This window comes from Tupaia chinensis, unplaced genomic scaffold (assembly GCF_000334495.1).
Source record: "Tupaia chinensis unplaced genomic scaffold, TupChi_1.0 Scaffold143705_1, whole genome shotgun sequence".
Lineage (NCBI taxonomy): Eukaryota > Metazoa > Chordata > Mammalia > Scandentia > Tupaiidae > Tupaia > Tupaia belangeri.
In genome coordinates, this window is record NW_006203553.1 from 739,786 (window position 1) to 753,670 (window position 13,885).

The following is a 13,885-nucleotide window of genomic DNA, read 5'->3' on the forward strand; positions in this document are numbered from 1 at the left end:
CTCTTCACCCAGTAACCCTGCTTCCCGGGTGCCATCCGAGTAAATAAACCAAGACACAAATGACGACTAAAGCAAAAAGAAGGCAACCTCACCAGAATTATAGTAACAGAAAGTTGGACGTGCGTGACTGTCCCATGATTAGGGGTGATTAAATAAATTATGGAATAGTCACAAGAGAAAAATCCAGCATAACTGTTGAAAAAATTTATTTTCCGGTCATTTTTAATAACCTAGGCGAAAACTCACCATATCCTGTCTTTTTAAAGTTATAAAATGGTGTCCAGGAGTGGTGTCCACTATCTAAATATTTTCGTGTCAGTATATATGGATAGGAAAAAAACTACACATATAGTCACCCAAATACTAACAGTTACTACCTGTGGGTTACGGGTGGATTTCACTCACTTCTACATATTTTTCCAGACTTCCAGATCTTCTACGGGAAACATGTGTTACTGTATTTAGCGGGAAAGAAAGTCCTTTCCGTCCACACTCTCCCATACCCAGTATAGAAATTCTGAAGCTGAGAATCAATCAATCCTCCAGAGGCCACAAACAAAACCTTGCCTGAATCATAGCTCTCTTGGGATGGTTTTTGGCCTTTCAAAGACTAACACTGAATAATCAGTGTCTCACACATCACAATCCCCCAAAAGCCCAGGACCTGCACCGGGGCCTTAGCACCCTCCAACAGGTTAGGGCTCTGTATTCCTGGGGCCCTCCCGTGAGGCTCACCCTTCCCCTGCTGGTGTGGATCCTGACCTCCATCTTTGTAAGAGGAGCCCCAGTCGTTGGGCAGATGGAAGACTCAGGCCTGGGTCGATTCCTCTCTCCTCTGTTCCCACACCCGAGCCGCACCAGGACCAGCGCCCTGGGAAGGGGAGAAGGAGCCCTGCCCAGAGCCCCGGGGTTGTCCTTAAAGCATGGGAGGGGGCGTGGATGTTTGTAAATAAGTGGCCGGATGGATAAATGAAGAGGTAAGTAAATAGACATTTCCAAAGCAGCTATGGAGCTCTGCAGCCACACAGCGGTAGTCACCGCAGCAGCCCCTGAGGTCTAGAGAGGGGATCTCCTTTGAAAACAAAGGAAAGAACAGAGTGAAATTTGGGCGATTCCTCTGCCTGATTACTCTGATGTCTTTGATGTAAATAAAAAATGGGGAAAGTGACAAGAGAAATGACGCCTGAAATGATACTGATTCTATTACAAAATAATCTACTATAACCTCACTTTAACGAAAATTCATTCGGGCCCAGCCGCATAGCCTCGTGGCTAAGGGAAATGGACCCCACATGGCTAACCACTACTCGAATCCTGGCCCCAGCGGCTTAGAAAGACAGGCAGGGTGTGTGTGTGCGTGGCTGACATTCCAGGAGGGAGAAATGGAGGAGACAGGCTTGTGGCATGACCACGCCCCACGGGCGGCTGCTTTCTCCATCTCTCTCTGGCAAGGGCATATGCCCTCTGACTATTAAAACAAAATTTGTTTGTTTCTAAAATTTAGAGATTTCTCTTTCACAGTACTCTGTGTTGGCAGGACGGAGAACTTCTGGGAATTTATTCCAGAAAACTGTCTAGGGAAGGTGCCTCTGGCTGTGTGGCGGGCCATGGCCAGCACATCTGTCCTGTCACATCTGCAAGGGCTGAGCCGAGAGCGAGGGACGCCAAAGCAGACAGCCAGACTCATGGGAGACTGTTGAGCCCAGAGGACACCAGAGGCCCAGAGAGGGCTGTCACAGCAGCCAGCTGAGGGTGGAGGCGCAGAGCCCCAGACGGCTGTGCTGCACCCACCGTGCGGGCCCAGTCAGCAGGGGCTCTCACAGGCGGAGCTCTGCAGCAGGCCTGACTATGCCGTGCAGCCACAGAGCCTCGCCCATGTCAAGGGCCCAGTATAAACAACCACGACACCCCAGTATTGCTTTTTCGGAACCCAGCCCTGCCAGTGGGCCGAGGAGCGCAACCTGAAGTGTGGAGCCTGCATTGCTCACAGTGGTCAAATCCCTAGGTTAGAAACGGTCCTGAGAGCAGATTCCAAGCGGTCTGAGGCAGGAGAATAATGGGATGAGGAGGGAATGTCCTGGGAACACATCCCAGGGGGAAGTGCAGGGCCAGGATCGCAAACGCCCCAGCCCGTGGGCATGGGAAGCTGGGTGAACGGGAGGCAGCTGACCCTGAGGTAGCCCCATCCCCATCGGACCCTGGAATGTGGGTTAAAGGGCAACAGACTCTCAGAAAGGATGCTCAGAGGAAAGAAAATACTGGGGAAAAGGCAGGAGTAACTGAAAGCTGATACCACTGAATACAGAGGCCAAAAACAACAAAATATTTCAGATGCTCATGACCGCTCTTAAAAGCAGCCTCGTCTACACTCAAAGAAAAAGCATCGCTGGAGCCTGCAGGAAATAAGGCTGCCCTGGCCGAAGGCTCTCCAGACGGTCTCCAGCAGAAAGATCACCAGGGCCCCAGCAGCCATGCAGCCACGCCGCCACGCCGGGTTTATAAATAACCCACAGAGGCCACGCTGAGCTCTCCGCCTTCCAGAGTCGTGCAACGCCCTTGGTAGAAGATGCAGTGGGCTTGGTTTTACAGTAGGACTTCCTGGCCACTGCTACCTAGGCGTCCTGCAGCTCCAACCTTCGCCTTCAACCTGACTGTGCTGACCAGAGGTACGGGCACAGGAGGAGACAGAAAATAAGCTCCACCGTTTCCCCTCTCTAGGGGCCTCTAGTGACACGCCGGGGGACGTGCGAGTGGTCTCGGGTGTGTCGAGGGCATGTGCTCATTTCTGTTATTTACAGAAGGAGGAGGCCCGGGTGTGGCAGGAGGATGTGCAGGTGACAACAATCAGCATTTCCTTTAGGTGTGATTTATTTTATTCGTGAGCGAGAACACATGTACACATGAGCGAGGGAGGCGTGTTCTCTGCAGGAGCTGGTCAGGCCCCCAGCTGGGATCCAGGGTGTATGGCTGGCTGGTTTCAGGTCCGCTGGGCTGAGACCTGAGCCTGAAGAAGACCAGGCAGCTTCCAACACCACAGTTCAACAGCCTACAGACAGGGCCACAGAGGCATGCCTGGCCATCAGCGCTTTTTGTGAAACTTTCTCAAAGAGATGGCCATTAAAAAGGGTCTGCTGAGTTCAGTCACCCAGCCACGTGGCAGTGACGTGAAGTGCATGGTGTTCGTCAGATGACCTGGAAGCAAATGAGGGCAAGCCACTGGACACTTCTGGGCCTATTTCCTCATTTGCAAAATGGGGATAATCACTTTATCTACGTCAAAGATTGCCAAAAACTTCAATAAAATAATGTATAAGAAGTGCGTACCAGGGGACTGGTGAAGCACGAGTCAACGTGACCGCCGTAAACACTGAGGTGTGTGTGCGTGACGTGCCTGGCCAGGAGCGCATGGTCACCGTCACCCCGCCAAGGCGCCCTAACACAGGACTGGCAGCGCGGGCCCTCGGCCCCCCTCAGACGGCAGTGAGCAAACCTCAGGGGCCGGCTGACACTGGCCCCCTCTCACAGGGAAAGGGTGGTGCCGAAGCCCTTCCTTGTCCTCTACCCAAGTACCAGCACAGTTCAAATCTCCAAAAATTCTCCAAGAGGCACCGAAAGATAAAAATAAAAATAAAAAATAAATGAAAAAAAAAAAAATTCCGAGCAGGCTCTGCCTCGGCCAGGCCACCCAGCAAGCCTGCAGGACGCACAGGGCTCCCAGGTTCCAGGAAAGGACCATGGAGCTGCCTCTATCCCTCCCACTGGGGAACCCCGACAGACAGAGCTACTTTCGCACCGGTGGCCTCGTGAGTCCCAGCCGTGGGATGGCCAGTCCTGGCCCTTGCAGGTTAACTGTGCATCTGTCAGGAGCACGAGGACAAGGGAACCTGGTTCCCACCACGTCTCCCTCAGCGGGCCTGGATGGGAGCAGGTACACATGGCCCAGTCGGCTGGACCACTGCAGTGGAAGAGCCCCCTCTGGCCCGACCGAGTCTCAGCTGGGAGGGGGGCCAGGGTAGGGAAGGGACTCACAGAAGGAAGCTGAGTTATGAGGCCTAAAACTTTGGAAGGGCTTAACAGAAGGAGGAATAAAGGTCAACAGGGTCTCGCAGTGGCCAAGGCGCTGCACCAAACCCAGGCCTCCTCAGACGTCCCTCCCAGCTCCTGCAGCCTGTGCGACTCCCTGCCTCAGCCATGGCCGACACTGGGCAGGGCCGACTCCTCTCTCCCCATAGGCTGCCCCACTATAATATTTGCTCTGCTTCCTTCCTCGCCAAAGCCCGACAGATAAGCCTGCTGAGTCCTGTCCAGCTCCTAAGAGATGGGAAACTGAAAGTAAGGCAACCCAAACGCTCGTGGAGAGGAGGAGGAGGCAGAACGGCCTGTGCACCAGCACCCAGTTCCTCTTTCCCAAGCCCCACAGCAACATGGGCCAGAATAAGCAGAGCCAGCGCGGTTTCAATGAATCAGAAGGGGCGTTTACTGCACTGTGGTCTGCAGCAAGACGGGATCTGAGTCACCCAGTCTCAGCGGGGGCATCACCCACCTGTACCTGCCCCACCGCGAGGGCAGGGAATCCGTGCAGTCCGGCTGAGCACACCACGAGGACTGTGCCCGCTGCCCAGCACTTCCACAAACACCTGCAAGCCCACGGGGGGTGGGAGCTGGTCTGACCTGGGGCTTGCCTAGCGGACAAGTCTGACGCTTCTCCCTTCCCACTTGGGCACAAGCTCTCCAAGGCTGGCACCAACAAAACCTGAACGTCTTTAGGGTTCATTTTCATCTCAGTGAACTACCAAGCTCAAGGCATCACACTCAGGGCATGGTGATGTGAGGCCTACTCCCTCACACCGAGGAGAGGAGAGCACCCGTGATGAGGCAAGGGATTTGCACAATCTCTCCACCGAAGGGCAGGCAGCTCCCAAGTGAGTACCCATCTGTGAAGTGGGCAAGGCTCCCTTTACCTGCAGCTGAACGTGCACCAGGAGTGCCACCGATGGTTTGTAGGAAGTAGGTTTACAAACAGGGCCAGAAGATACTGGGGTCTATAGGCACCATCCAGAGTAACCCAGGGAGCTGCTCGGTGGGCCAGATCCCACAGGGGAGGGTGCTGCTGTGTGCTCCTTCCTCTCCCTTTGGCAAGTGCAAATGCTCAGGAGTGTGCATGCACTCCTCCACTCCACATTCACTCAGTGTCACACAAGGGGCTGGCCAGTCTAGACCACAAGCGAGGCCTCTGCTATGGAGAGTCCTCTGCCTGCGGTGGGGAGGTCAAGAGCTGCGTCAAGGCCTCCTCCGGTTTCTCCCACTCTGCTCTGGGCGCTCAGACGCTCCCGACATACAGTGTGTTCCTGTCACAGCCTGGCATGTCCCGATTAGCCAATAAATGACAACTGAATGCAACTGATTCAAAATGACAACCTCTATGCTCTCAAGATCTGCTTTGCTGTTGTGGGAGGCTTTGCCACTAGAAAGACAACGAAGCAGAAAGGATCAAGGGACTAGGTCAGATACAGCAGGGCCACAGCAGTTCGGTTCTGGGACTCTAACCCCAAGCACAATCCACCCACTGGTCTGAGGTGCCCCCAAGAGGCATCACTGGGAGCAGGCTTTTCTCCTCCCTCTTCTCTGATGTTTACTGTCCTCTGAAAAAGCCATTTGGTGTCCTAAAGTAAGACAGGAGGGAGGCAGAAGCCCAGTTAGAAGGGGAAGATCAGCCAGACCCACTCACCAAGAAGGAAGGACGCCTAACCTGCAGGCCAGGGCTGGGGGCAGGGCTGGCCTGGGAGGGGAAGAAGCAGGACCTCAGGCTGGGGCCGGGGCTGGGGCTGGGGCTGGGGCTGGGGCTGGCCCTGCCTCCCCGCCTTCTCTCTAGATTCCCAGGGACACTTTTTCTTCTCTCCTCAGCCGGATCTCTTTTTTTCCTTTCCTTTCCTTTTTCGTTCGTTCTTTCTTCTGAAAATTTTGATGCAAGTCTTCTGAACAGAGCAGAAAAGGGAAGCGTGTAGGGTGAGGAAGAAGCGGGTGACAGAGAGAAGACAGCACTCCACTGGGGGGCTTACCTAACCAGGCACCGAACCTACACTCCAAGTCACCTCCACTGCCTGGAGTTCCAGGGCCCCCAAGGCCAGGCTGGACCCACAGGAAAGGATGGGGTCTTCCCCGGGGGCATTCCAAGCCTGCCAAGTGATAAGGCCGTGGGGGAAGAGAGAAAGGAGTTCCTCTGCCGGATCCGTGCCCAAGGGACTTGCCTGGGGCGTCCTCTGCTCTCCTCCCCTCCCCGCGCCCGGCAGTCGTCGCGGGCCGGTGCCCCGGCGCCAGAACCAGCAGAGAAGTTTCGCCGCTGCAAACGTGAGAAAATGCAGCTCAGCAGATCACCGGCCGCAGCCCTCCGCGCGGCGCCACCCCCGCGGCCCGACCCCTGGCGGCGGCGACCTTGGTCACCCGGACGCTCCGGGGCACTGGAGGAGGGGCTGCCCTCGGGCTTTCCGGGGCCCCAGGGAGGCCGCGGCCACCTCGCCGTCGCAGTCAGCCACCAGGACAGGCGCCCGCGGCCCTCTGCGCCTGGCCCCGGCCCGGGCTTCCCCTGCACCCCAGCCCCCTCCGGGCCCCGCGCTCCCCCTGCGCCCCTCAGCTGCAGAGCCGCGAGGGCGCCCAACTTACCCGCCGTGCAGGGGCCGGGCTCGGGCAGGCTGGGTTACATGGGGTAGCAGTCGCCCTGCGCCGGCCCGTGGCTCTCGGGGATCCCTCTATCTCGCCGCCAAACTCTCCGCGCCTCTCGCTCCTCTCGCCCCCTCCCCACCCCTCCTCCTCTCCTGTCTCTCGGCTCTTTTTTCCTGGTTAATTACGTTTCGCATTAAAGCAAAACCCAGCCCCGGATGTGAGTACAATGCTCCGCGGAGCCCGCCGGGGGAGGACAGGGGTGCCGGGGGCCCGGGAGGCTGCCTGGAGGCGCGGGCCCAGACCACCTCGCCCGCGGTCCGAAGCCGCGCAGGTGGGACTCGGAGCGAAGAGACAGCCCGGAGACGGAGGCCCCGCCCCGGACGCCGCGCCCCGGGGCAGCAGGTGTCTGGGCTGGGGGCGTCCCTAAAGGAGGAAGGCGAGCGCGAGCTTTAACCCACTTCTTCCTAAAGCCCCAACCAATGACTGCGGCCGGCCCTCCCTGGGCCTTCCCGGGCCTAGGAGTTGGGTTTAGGGTCCGGGTCCAAGGAGGGGTGCATCGGAGACGGAGGCCCCGCCCCGGACGCCGCGCCCCGGGGCAGCAGGTGTCTGGGCTGGGGGCGTCCCTAAAGGAGGAAGGCGAGCGCGAGCTTTAACCCACTTCTTCCTAAAGCCCCAACCAATGACTGCGGCCGGCCCTCCCTGGGCCTTCCCGGGCCTAGGAGTTGGGTTTAGGGTCCGGGTCCAAGGAGGGGTGCATTCTTCCGGGTTGCCGGCAGTGCATCTCGGAGCCCCAGGGGCCGTCATGCTCTAACGCGGGTAATGGGGACTTTTGCGGACTGTGGGCAAGACGCTCCTCCAGCCCGGAGCCGAGGGTGCCCTGCAAGGAGCGGGAACAGACGAGCAGAGCGGAGTGGACCTTGCCAAGGGCACTCGGCCTCGCGTGCGGGAGCGGCCCCGTGCCGTCTCCCTAAATTCACACGCAACCCACGGCTCTCGCTCCCACTCACGATGAGGAAACCGCGACCCAGACGTGAAGTAACTCCCCTGGGTCCACACTGAGTAAACGACAGGTCTGGCGAGTCCGGACGCCGGCCTCCCACGTGGGCAGAGGGGCGGGTAAATACCCATCAAGTCCAGCCCCGACCTCGGGAACCCTGTCGTGGATTCGCCCTGGCAAGGAGGACCCTGAGACCCCCAGAATTCGGGAGATTCTGATGCCAATATGGTTAGTAAGGCGAGAATCCTAGGAGCTTCCAGAAGACGAGGGCATCAGATCGCGGACCAGAGCACGGTTTGCGCGAGTGAAGGAAAGGCTGATCCTCCCAGAATTGCCAGGGAAGACAGGACCGAGGCCCAAAGCTTGGGTTAGAGGGAGCTGGATCGGGAGAGCCAGGAGGCAGAGGACCCGCAGCACACACCCGGAAAGCACCGCGATGAAACCACACGGTTCCTCCTCCATCCTGGTTGCCAGAGGGACAAGGAGCCACCCCGCTCGCCCAGGTGCAGAAGAGGCTGTTTGCTTCAGAGCCATTTGCTTTGAATGAGAAAGGAAAGGGGAACACAGGAAAAGAAAAGGAAAAAAAAAAAAAACACCTTGTAAATTCATCAAGGGCAATTTTCTTTTTCTGTTCAGGGTTTTGGCCCGGGAAAGTTTCAGGCAGCACAGCGAGTTGAAGAGCCTCTGCTCCGGAACCTAACAGCCTGGGTTGGAATCCGGTTGTGGCCGCTCAGCAGCCTCCGCCCCTAGGAGGTCTGCGACTTCCCTGTCCTCCGCCTCTAACCTGGGTCTCTATGCGGGTGGATGCCCCGCAGGTATTTGCAAACTCATCCGAAGATCCCCCGTGGAGAGGAAAGCGCATGTAAATCATTTCTTTTTCTTTTTTAGAAAACTACGTGATGCGATTTCGTTTTAACGTGAAAAGGAACATCATCCCACCATCCAAGCAAATGCAACTGGACTGATGGTCTCTCATATGGGCAATGAGGTTAAAGACTCAGATTTCATGGTATGGTTCATATTAAACCCATAAAACTGACTCCCGTGGGGCCTGCCTGAGTCACTCAGTCACAGACCGCAAGTATTTCCCGAGCACTGCTGTGCTGAGTGGCTGGAGGACGAAAAGGAGCGAAAGCCTGGTCCCCTCGGAGGCCACGGGTAGCCCTGGAAGCTGAGGCTGCCGTGGACACCGACCACCAACCGCACACAGCCTTTAGGAGAGCAAGTCGCGTCTCTGTGTGCGGGGCAGGGGCAATGAGGTGGGCTGACACCTTGACTCCAGCAAGGACATGCACTGAGGGAGGGCCACCTGTCACTGAGGTCCCCGTTGACGGTCACACTGGCGGTCACCTGGTCAGCACCTGGCCGTAGTCAGAGGGCAGTTTCTGCACCGATGTCCGCCCCTTACCCCTGGATTTCCCAGGGCTTCCTCAGAGGACCGGCTACCTCCCCGTTGACAGGCATCTCGGGGCAGCCCTGAGCCCGTCTGCGCCCTCCTGTCCTCCCATCGCTGCCTCTCTGCGTCGTGGTAGAATGCGTGTAGCACACATGCCACGTTCTCACCATCTTGAAATATCTGTGCAGTAGCATTGAGTGCGTTCACAGCGGGACGCAACCACGGCCTAGTTCCCAACCACTTTCATGACTCCCAAGGGCGACCACAGGCCCGGGAGGCAGACACTCCCCATTCCTGTCTCCCAGGCCCTGGAAACCTCCGAGCTGCATACCGTCTCGTCACGGGTTGGCCTGTTGGATACTCCACACGTGTGGAGTCAGACAATATGTGGCCTCTGGCTCCTTACTCTTGTATTTGCCATGGCTGATACATTTGAAAAGTATTTCTATGGCCTGGTTTTATGCATTGATTTTTTTTTTCAGTGCAATAAACAGCCCTTTTCTACCTGTGGGGAAAAGAACGTCCACGAAAAGGCCTTTCACATCAGCTACGCAGTCCCTCACTGTACCTCTGGAAACGAGCTTCAACCATTTGCTCAAGTCAGTGTTAGTCCCAATTTGCACCTAGTTAGTGACAGTCAGACTCTAGAGCCAGGACTGACTCCCCGCAGAACCATCCAGTATTGGGACAGGAACCTTTCCTTGAAGGTGAGAACTCCTGACGCAGAACCTAAGACTAAACAGAAAGCCCTTCGCCTTAGCCACTACCTTATGCAATTTCTGTTCATATCTGATGTCCAGTACTGGTTAGGGAGCTGACCTAATAACCTTCAGTGTTGAGCCACTGCTCCCTCCAGGGAATTGGATTGTTCCCCGTCCTCAGAAAGCCCCATTATATAAGGTACCCCCTGCAGCTGGGGCCAGTTATTCTATTGGGGAAAGCGCAGGACCAAAGAGGCCAAGGTCATTGGTTTGATCCTGGTCCAGGCCGGTTCACTTGCCATAGAGATAAATGGCTCCCAGGCCACACATTGTACCTCGGGCATTCGCTGTTAATTTTAGAGTAACCGTGAGTTTCAGCAGCAACCATGAACGGTTCTGCACCATCCACTTCTAGAAAGATCACTCAAACTACCGCTGTTTTATTCAGTCCTGTTCATTCAACCTATTACCATTTTTCTTCCCAAATATCTTACTTTTAAGCACTTATTTTCCAGGTACTTACTAAATGCTAACTGCTTTTCATGCCTTACCTTTTTGAGCCAGTATGAAGGAGACATTAGGACCAAGGCGCGATTTTCCCCCCTTTTTCCGGTGACAACGGGACTGAGGCATGGACATATACAAGCCGGCAGCCTGGTGGCAGAGGCCACCTTCTCACTCAAGCTCTCTGGTAGATGCAGTGTTAAGTCTTGGGAAGGATGCAGAAAGTCAGAAAACAAGACTCTTCCCCTCCACATCTTTGACAGTTACCATGCTTTAGAGTCTCCATTCCATTTCGCCCAGCAATCCCACAGCCGAGAATATGTCCTACAGAGAGTGGTTCGCAGATACAGACACGGATACAGAAGGGTGTGTGCACGCGCAGGCATGTGTGTGTACACTGCAGCGCTGTTCATGATGGTGGGAACTGGAACTCTCGGCTCACCAACAAGGCATTGCACAAGTGAGCATCAGTAATCCATGCAATCTTCTTCTGTGCCATTGTTAAAAAAGAATGAACAGGTAGGGACCGGCAGGTGGCATGGTGGGTAAGGGCACTGGATCCCCACATGGCTGACTGCGGTCTGGGTCCTGGACCGGGCAGCTTACTTTCTCACTTTCCCTTTCTCTCTCTCTGTCTCTCTCTAGTCAAATTAAAAAATAATCATGACAAATGAAATTGAATAAAAAATTATTTTCTTAAAGAATGAATAGGTAGCTATGAAAAATACTGCTTTCAGCCAAAAGAGGAAAAAAGGTACAGAGCTGCACGTATAATTCTATTTCTGTAAGTAAACTTGTATTTATATGTTTTTACATGTACGTGTGTTACACAAAAAGGGTCTAGAAAAATACATTTCAGATCGTAACCACAGTTCTTTTAGGGCAGGGGAGGAAGGGTAGTAGTGGTAGGCTTTATTTTCTAAATGGCATAGTCTATAATGTTTAGGTTTTGGGCAACACGTGTGCATGTATTTGGTTATCAAAACAAGAACAGTTAAATGTTTTAATAAAATGTAAAAGTTCTATGGGAAGGAAACCATCATGCAGCTGTCAAGTAGCACACCCTTTAGCTGGGGGGAAATATAGCACATGCAGAAATGATTGTCATCAAAGCCAGAAGCTGATCCATGAAAAGAGGAGAGAGAAAATTCTCTGGGATGATATTCACCAGCTGCAGGTGAGAGGGCAGGAGGTGTATAAAAGAGATTGCTCTTTTTTTCTTGAAAGGTTTTGGCCACGAGGCACAGAGAAAGACAGTGAGAGGGAAAGTGGGAAATCACTCCTTGGGGGGATGGCCACACTATAATCCCTTCTCCTCCTGGGATTCTGGGCATGCGCACACATGCACCTGGCATCTAGCACTCAAACTCCTGTCAGCCCTGTGGTAGTCCAGCGTCTTAACCACTGTACTGCCTGCTGGCCCCAGAGGAGCTGGCTCTTTGACAGTGACAGGTATTCAGGGGCCCAGACAATGGTCCAATCATGAGGGTGACTCTCCACAAGGCCGAGCCACATGGGAAGGCTCCAGGTTTGCTTTTGGAAACCGCTCTGAGTACAGCAGGCAGACACATGTCAGTGGCTGGGGGTGGCTGAGTCTGGAGTGCAGTGCAGTGTGAAGACCTTGCTGGGGGTGCTGTCTTTCTGGTTCTCTTTCTCTCTTTTATGGAAGAAATAAATTAATATGTAAATAAAAATAAATGAACCTTTTGAAAGACCTTTAAAAATGCATCCCAGTGAACAGGCTGGTGAGAGTAGAGGTGGATTCCAGACCAAGAGCTGACCCAGGGCAAAGCACAGAGGTGGGACTGCATGGGCATGCGCACGCATGCACCTGGCGTGAGTCTCAAGCCGCCAGATCCAGCACTCAAACTCCTGTGGCCATGTTGCTCCATCTGGGGGGCGTGGCTGGTGCAGGGCAGCTAGAGTTTGCGGAAAATGAAAAGCAGAGCGGAGCTGCAAGGTCTTCCTTGCTAAGCTGAAGGGGCTATATGTATTATTTCAGACCTCAAGAGCCTCTGAAGTGTTTTGAGCAAGGAAGAGACACAACCGGAAGTGAATACCCTGGGCTGACTCTGTGTCACAGCAGTAAAGCACCCCTCAGAGGGCCTGATCCCACGTGGCAACCGCAGCTCGAACCCCCAACCCAGTCAGATTGAAATATGCCAGACGTCTGTGAGTGTTCGCTATCTGACAGGGAACTGGAGAAAGGGCCACGCTTGACCAGCCTGTGAAGAGTCTCCTCTCTCTCTCCACCCCCCTCCTACATGCATGTGCTCTATCAAGAATAAAGGACAAGTAAAAACAGAAGTAAAGAAGCACTAATGTCATAGTGACTGCCTGCTCACTGGACTTGAGCCGCAAACTGCCTGGTTTTTGCCTCCGGACTCCATCACCGCTTAGCTGGACCGGGGCGTGGCTTCAGGACAGTGAGGGCGGGGTTAACAGACAACTGCCTGTACCCCTGGGGTTGGGGCGGAAGGAGTTTCCGACTGCAGGGCCCAGAGACAGTGCTGAGCATATCTGTGAGATTCAGCAGCATACCTTGGATGAGAATCTCTGTATTTCGATGTGAAACTTTTCTTCTAACATTACATGTTAAATTATTAACTGTTCTTTTTTTCTCCCATTCTAAGAGGATTTTATTCATTTTTTTTTTTGAGAGTTTTTTTTTTGCTATAGGGCGTGTGCGCTCGCCAGGAAGACAGATTCAGACAAAGGGCGAGAAATCACCCCCCCAGGGGGGATGGCCATGCCACAATCCCTTCTCCTCCATTCTCCTCTCGGGATCTTGGGCATGCACGCACATGCGCCCAGCGTGAGTGCCACCAGGTCCGGGACTCGAACCAGCGGTCGACTACGTGGGAGTCCAGCGCCATAGCCATTATGCTAACTGCTGGTTCCCCATTCTTGACCCCATTTTATAGGTGGAAGAGCTGGGTCTTAAGGGGAGAATCACATTGCCATTCCTGATCCGGATCCATGAGTCTCACCCATACCGGAAGTTCTCTCTTACTCATAGAGTGTGAGAAATGGGGAGGGAAAGAAACAAAATTTCTGTTGATAGGATGAAAAAAAGACAGCAGTAATAAAATAAAATTGACAAAGATACAACTTCAGTACAACATCTAGAATTTGTATATAAAACCCCACTTGTAAACTATAGGCAGGAGATAAACACACATACATCTATACATATATTCATACACACACATACATGCCAAAATTACCTCCCGGTGACAGGAAAACATTGCTATCCTGCTACACCTGACACCGACACAGACCTCAGAACTAAGTGTGCGTCTCGTCCCCAGAAATGACTGCTGGTCAAATGCACCGTCCCTGTTGATTCACACTGACGGCGTTGTTTTGCCCGCGGTTTGAATGAGTGCAGTGTGCTCAGGGTTCCTGGGTCCCCAGTGATGCCCTGTGGTCATATGGGAAGAGTTAAGCCTTCCTGGTTCCAAAAGAGAATGACTAGGTACCTTATCTTGGGATCCGTGACCATGTTTTAGCTCTATATTTAACTTCATATTTGCTTAGACCAGTTACATAACTCACTTCCTCAGCACTGAGCCCACACGGGGCTACTATTAGTAAATACTTGTGGGTGGATATAGTCAAAGTCAT

General features: G+C 54.1%; 1 protein-coding gene across 6 annotated transcripts in view; it reads right to left on the bottom strand.

Annotated features, from left to right (window-relative positions):
• Positions 1-13,885, bottom strand: part of PLEKHA2 (pleckstrin homology domain containing A2) — an 82,933-nt gene that overhangs the window by 60,759 nt on the left and 8,289 nt on the right. Inside the window, exons 1-2 of one of the 6 annotated variants that reach the window (XM_006164748.3) lie at positions 6,661-6,923; positions 6,249-6,340 (exon numbers count right to left, since the gene is read on the bottom strand). The exons of 1 other annotated variant lie outside the window; for it this stretch is intronic. The gene's annotated coding sequence lies outside the window, so the exon portion shown is untranslated. Of the gene's footprint in view, positions 1-5,749; positions 5,772-6,059; positions 6,209-6,248; positions 6,341-6,660; positions 6,925-13,885 lie in introns of those variants that run through there. 4 more of the 6 variants (XM_027766819.1, XM_006164747.3, XM_006164751.3 and 1 more) reach the window with 4 other exon arrangements.